Source organism: Salmo trutta, chromosome 21 (genome assembly GCF_901001165.1).
Source record: "Salmo trutta chromosome 21, fSalTru1.1, whole genome shotgun sequence".
NCBI classification, from domain to species: Eukaryota; Metazoa; Chordata; class Actinopteri; order Salmoniformes; family Salmonidae; genus Salmo; species Salmo trutta.
This window is the reverse complement of record NC_042977.1, coordinates 42,330,806-42,336,805: the sequence shown is the minus strand read 5'-3', so window position 1 is coordinate 42,336,805 and position 6,000 is coordinate 42,330,806.

Genomic DNA, 6,000 nt, shown 5'->3' with positions numbered 1-6,000 from the left:
CTGAGTTTGTATGATGGCAATTTGCATATACTCCAGAATGTTATGAAGAGTGATCAGATGAATTCCAAATAATTGCAAAGTCCCTCTTTGCCATGCAAATTAACTGAATCCGCAAAGAAACATTTCCACTGCACTTCAGCCCTGCCACAAAAGGACCAGCTGACATCATGTCAGTGATTCTCTCATTAACACAGGTGTGAGTGTTGACGAGGACAAGACTGGAGATCACTCTGTCATGATGATTGAGTTAGACTAACAGACTGGAAGCTTCAAAAGGAGGGTGGTGCTTGGAATCATTGTTCTTCCTCTGTCAAGCATGGTTACCTCCAAGGAAACACGTGCCGTCATCATTGCTTTGCACAAAAAGGGCTTCACAGGCAAGGATACTGCTGCCAGTAAGATTGCACCTAAATCAACCATTTATCGGATCATCAAGAACTTCAAGGAGAGCGGTTCAATTGTTGTGAAGAAGGCTTCAGGGCGCCCAAGAAAGTCCAGCAAGCGCCAGGACCGTCTCCTAAAGTTAATTCAGCTGCGGGATCGGGACACCACCAGCACAGAGCTTGCTCAGGAATGGCAGCAGGCAGGTGTGAGTGCATCTGCACGCACAGTGAGGCGAAGATTTTTGGAGGATGGCCTGGTGTCAAGAAGGGCAGCAAAGAAGCCACTTCTCTCCAGGAAAAACATCAGGGACAGACTGATATTCTGCAAAAGGTACAGGGATTGGACTGCTGAGGACTGGGGTAAAGTCATTTTCTCTGATGAATCCCCTTTCCGATTGTTTGGGGCATCCAGAAAAATCTTGTCCGGAGAAGACAAGGTGAGTGCTACCATCAGTCCTGTGTCATGCCAACAGCAAAGCATCCTGAGACCATTCATGTGTGCGGTTGCTTCTCAGCCAAGGGAGTGGGCTCACTCACAATTTTGCCTAAGAACACAGCCATGAATAAAGAATGGTACCAACGCATCCTCCGAGAGCAACTTCTCCCAACCATCCAGGAACAGTTTGGTGACGAACAATGCCTTTTCCAGCATGATAGATCACCTTGCCGTAAGGCAAAAGTGATAACTAAGTGGCTCGGGGAACAAAACATCAATATTTTGTGTCCATGGCCAGGAAACTCCCCAGACCTTAATCCCATTGAGAACTTGTGGTCAATCCTCAAGAGGCGGGTGGACAAACAAAACCCCACAAATTCTGACAAACTCCAAGCATTGACTATGCAAGAATGGGCTGCCATCAGTCAGGATGTGGCCAAGAAGTTAATTGACAGCATGACAGGGCGGATTGCAGAGGTCTTGAAAAAGAAGGGTCAACACTGCAAATATTGACTCTTTGCATCAACTTCATGTCAATAAAAGCCTTTCACACTTGTATTTATACTTCAGTATTCCATAGTAACACCTGGCAAAAATATCTAAAGACACTGAAGCAGCAAACTTTGTGGAAATTAATATTTGTGTCATTCTCAAAACTTTTGGCCACGACTGTAATAACTGAAGCTACAAGCCCAAGTGTTAATGTTTATTAGTTTACTCCAATTGGGGGAGGGGTGGTAGGGTTTGAGGGGAATAATAAAGGTATCTTCTAAAAAAAGTGTGTATGTGTATATATGTATATATATATGTGTGTATATGAATGAATGTTTATATTCAGTTGAAGTCGGACATGTACAGACACTTAGGTTGGTGTCATTATAACTTGTTTTTCAACACTCCACAAATTTCTTGTTAACAAATTATAGTTTTGGCAAGTTGGTTAGGACATCTACTTTGTGCATGACACAAGTCATTTTTCCAAAAATTGTTTACAGACAGATTATTTCACTTATAAGTCACTGTATCACAATTACAGTGGGTCAGAAGTTTACATACACTTTGTTGACTGTGCCTTTAAACAGCTTGGAAAATTCCAGAAAAATTATGTCATGGCTTTAGAAGCTTCTGATAGGCTAATTGACATCATTTGAGTAAATTGGAGGTGTACCTGTGGATGTATTTCAAGGCCTACCTTCAAACTCAGTGCCTCTTTGCTTGACATCATGGGAAAATCAAAAGAAATCAGCCAATTGTAGACCTCCACAAGTCTGGTTCATCCTTGGGAGCAATTTCCAAATACCTGAAGGTACCACGTTCATCTGTACAAACAATAGTATGCAAGTATAAACACCATGGGACCACGCAGCCGTCATACCGCTCAGGAAGGAGACACGTTCTAGAGATGAACGTACTTTGGTGCGAAAAGTGCATATCAATCCCAGAACAACAGCAAAGGGCCTTGTGAAGATGCTGGAGGAAACAGGTACAAAAGTATCTATATCCACAGTAAAACGAGTCCTATATCGACATAACCTGAAAGGCCGCTCAACAAGGAAGAAACCACTGCTCCAAAACCGCCATAAAAAAGCCACACTGCGGTTTGCAACTGCACATGGGGACAAAGATCGTACCTTTTGGAGAAATGTGCTCTGGTCTGAGGAAACAAAAATAGAACTGTTTGGCCATAATGACCATCGTTATGTTTGGAGGAAAAAGGGGGAGGCTTACAAGCTGAAGAACACCATCCCAACCCTGAAGCACAGGGGTGGCAGCATCAAGTTGTGAGAGTGCTTTGCTGCAGGAGGGACTGGTGCACTTCACAAAATAGATGGCATCGTGAGGAAGGAATAGTATGTGGATATATTGAAGCAACATCCCAAGACATCAGTCAGGAAGTTAAAGCTTGGTCGCAAATGGGTCTTGAAATGGACAATGACCCCAAGCATACTTCCAAAGTTGTGGAAAAATGGCTTAAGGACAACAAAATCAAGGTAGTACTGGAGTGGCCATCACAAAGCCCTGACCTCAATCCTATAGAAAATGTATTGGCAGAACTGAAAAAGCATGTGCAAGCAAGGAGGCCTACAAACCTGACTTATTGTGGGAAGCTTGTGGAAGGCTACCCGAAACGTTTGACCCAAGTTAAACAATTTAAAGGCAATGCTACCAAATACTAATTCAAATCAAATTTCAAATCAAATTTATTTATATAGCCCTTCTTACATCAGCTGATATCTCAAAGTGCTGTACAGAAACCCAGCCTAAAACCCCAAACAGCAAGCAATGCAGGTGTAGAAGCACGGTGGCTAGGAAAAACTCCCCAGAAATGCCAAAACCTAGGAAGAAACCTAGAGAGGAACCAGGCTATGAGGGGTGGCCAGTCCTCTTCTGGCTGTGCCGGGTGGAGATTATAACAGAACATGGCCAAGATGTTAAAATGTTCATAAATGACCAGCATGGTCAAATAATAATAATCACAGTAGTTGTCGAGGGTGCAACAAGTCAGCACCTCAAGAGTAAATGTCAGTTGGCTTTTCATAGCCGATCATTGAGAGTATCTCTACCGCTCCTGCTGTCTCTAGAGAGTTGAAAACAGCAGGTCTGGGACAGGTAGCACGTTCGGTGAACAGGTCATGGTTCCATAGCCACAGGCAGAACAGGTGAAACTGGAGCAGCATCACGGCCAGGTGGGCTGGGGACAGCAAGGAGTCATCATGCCAGGTAGTCCTGAGGCAGGGTCCTAGTGCTCAGGTCCTCCGAGAGAGAGAAAGAAAGAAAGAGAGAATTAGAGAGAGCAAACTTAAATTCACACAGGACACCGGATAAGACAGGAGAAATACTCCAGATATAACAGACTGACCCTAGCCCTCCGACACAAACTACTGCAGCATAAATACTGGAGGCTGAGACAGGAGGGGTCAGGAGACACTGTGGCCCCATAAGATGATACCCCCGGACAGGGCCAAACAGGGAGGATATAAACCCACCCACTTTGCCAAGCACAGCCCCCACACCACTAGAGGGATATCTTCAACCACCAACTTACCATCCTGAGACAAGGCCGAGTATAGCCCACAAAGATCTCCGCCACGGCACAACCCAAGGGTGGACGCCAACCCAGACAGGAAGACCACTAATTGAGTGTATGTAAACTTCTGACCCACTGGGAATGTGATGAAAGAAATAAAAGCTGAAATAAAATAATTCTCTCTACTACTTTTCTGATACTTCACATTCTTTACCTCTTGACGGTCGCCTAGGATAGGTGTGGCTGACATAAATAATATAATAAAATAAAATATAAAATATAAAACCAAACAAACAACAAATGTGCAGCAGTGATAATGTTGCTTTAGCACAACAAGCAACAAGCAAATAATCTGTGAATGTGGAATGTGTTTTGTTTGTTGATTGGGAAAAACATGAAAACGTAATAAAACTTTAAATAAAATAAAAGAAATACACACCTCAGTGTTGAAATTAGGAAATGTATAACAAATGTAAATGTCTTGTAAATATTATACTGTACAGTATCATATCTTTAATCAATGTAAAGAAACAGATTTTCCTTTTCCTACATATATTTTCTACTGTACATTGAAAACTAGTAAACACTGTGTTGAGTATTGTGAAATAAAGCGTTAAAACACACATATACACACGCGCACACACACACACACACACACACACACACACACACACACACACACACACACACACACACACACACACACACACACACACACACACACACACACACACACACTGTGATTACTGTTCATACGTGGGCAGAATGACTGACTACTAATTTCATCAACCACCATTTAGCCACACAAGTCAAAGGTCTTTCAGCTGGGGCTTGTTGACACTCTATATCACTATATGACTTTTTTTGAGAAGGCATTTTTCAGTTTTACTTTGATGATGGGATTTTTTAAAATTATTAATCATTCACATAGTTCCATATGTAATGATTAGAATAATATATTATTAATTTATTTTAAAAATTACTTTAAGCCAAAATGCAAAGGTAAATCATTTATTGGTATGAGTTGAATGCATCTTTTGTCCTGTTTGCTGTGTCACATGGTTATTATAGGACCATAGAAATCAGATAAAAGTGATCATGTGGTGAATCAGATTGATTTACCACCTCATTGTTTGGCTGCGATCTACACGTGTCCCAGTTATCACAAGGCAACGGATTACTATGAGCCAGTGAGAGCTGACTGACAGCTGGTGAGAGACGACTAACATGTACTATTTAACCTGGTAGTAAAGTCAACTTCCTGGTCTCCTTGCAGCTGAAAACCCATCAGAGTACAGAGCTGCTGATCCAGTCAGAGAACGACGGCGTCATCAATGACTGGTACAGGGCACTGATGGACACCATCAGCACACACATGAGTCCACACACACACACACACACACACACACACACACACACACACACACACACACACACACACACACACACACACACACACACACACACAGCATGTAAGGCTGAAACAGAACACAATGTTGAAAAAGTGAAGGGTCTGAATACTTTCCAAATGCACTGTTTACAAATCTCACTGACTTGTTTATTGTTCATGCATCTGATTTCAGCACAAGCAGTGAAACTAATCTCCATGGAGACTCGTTCTAACATCACTGAGAGCCACGTTGAAGTTCTGAAGAGAAACAGTCAAGGTAATGGGAGGAAAATGAAGTATTAGTTCTGACAGTATTAAACCATATATATATATATGGTCTGAATGACTGACCTTATTGTTGATAACATGTCTAATCTACACCAACTAGTGTCCAGTTAGATAAAGTAGTGTTGACTCATCTCTGTCCCACAGACAGGAAGGTGGCTTTCTCAGCTTCACTAGCAGCACCTGGTCAAGAAGGAAACACTGGACCCTTCAACACTGGAATCACCCTGGTCTACAGAAATATCTACTCAAACATTGGCAATGCTTATAACCCCACTACAGGTATAGTTCAATGCATATGTACAGATTATAAATGTAATCATCCATTGTCCTGGTATGATCTTTGTTGACAGTTAAAGTTGTAATTCATATCAAAACAATAAGATTGATGGGAATTGAATTCATAAAAGATGTTAAAACAAGACAACATTAGAGGAATAATTCCATTTTTGAAGTGGTGAAGTTATGCATTCTGAAT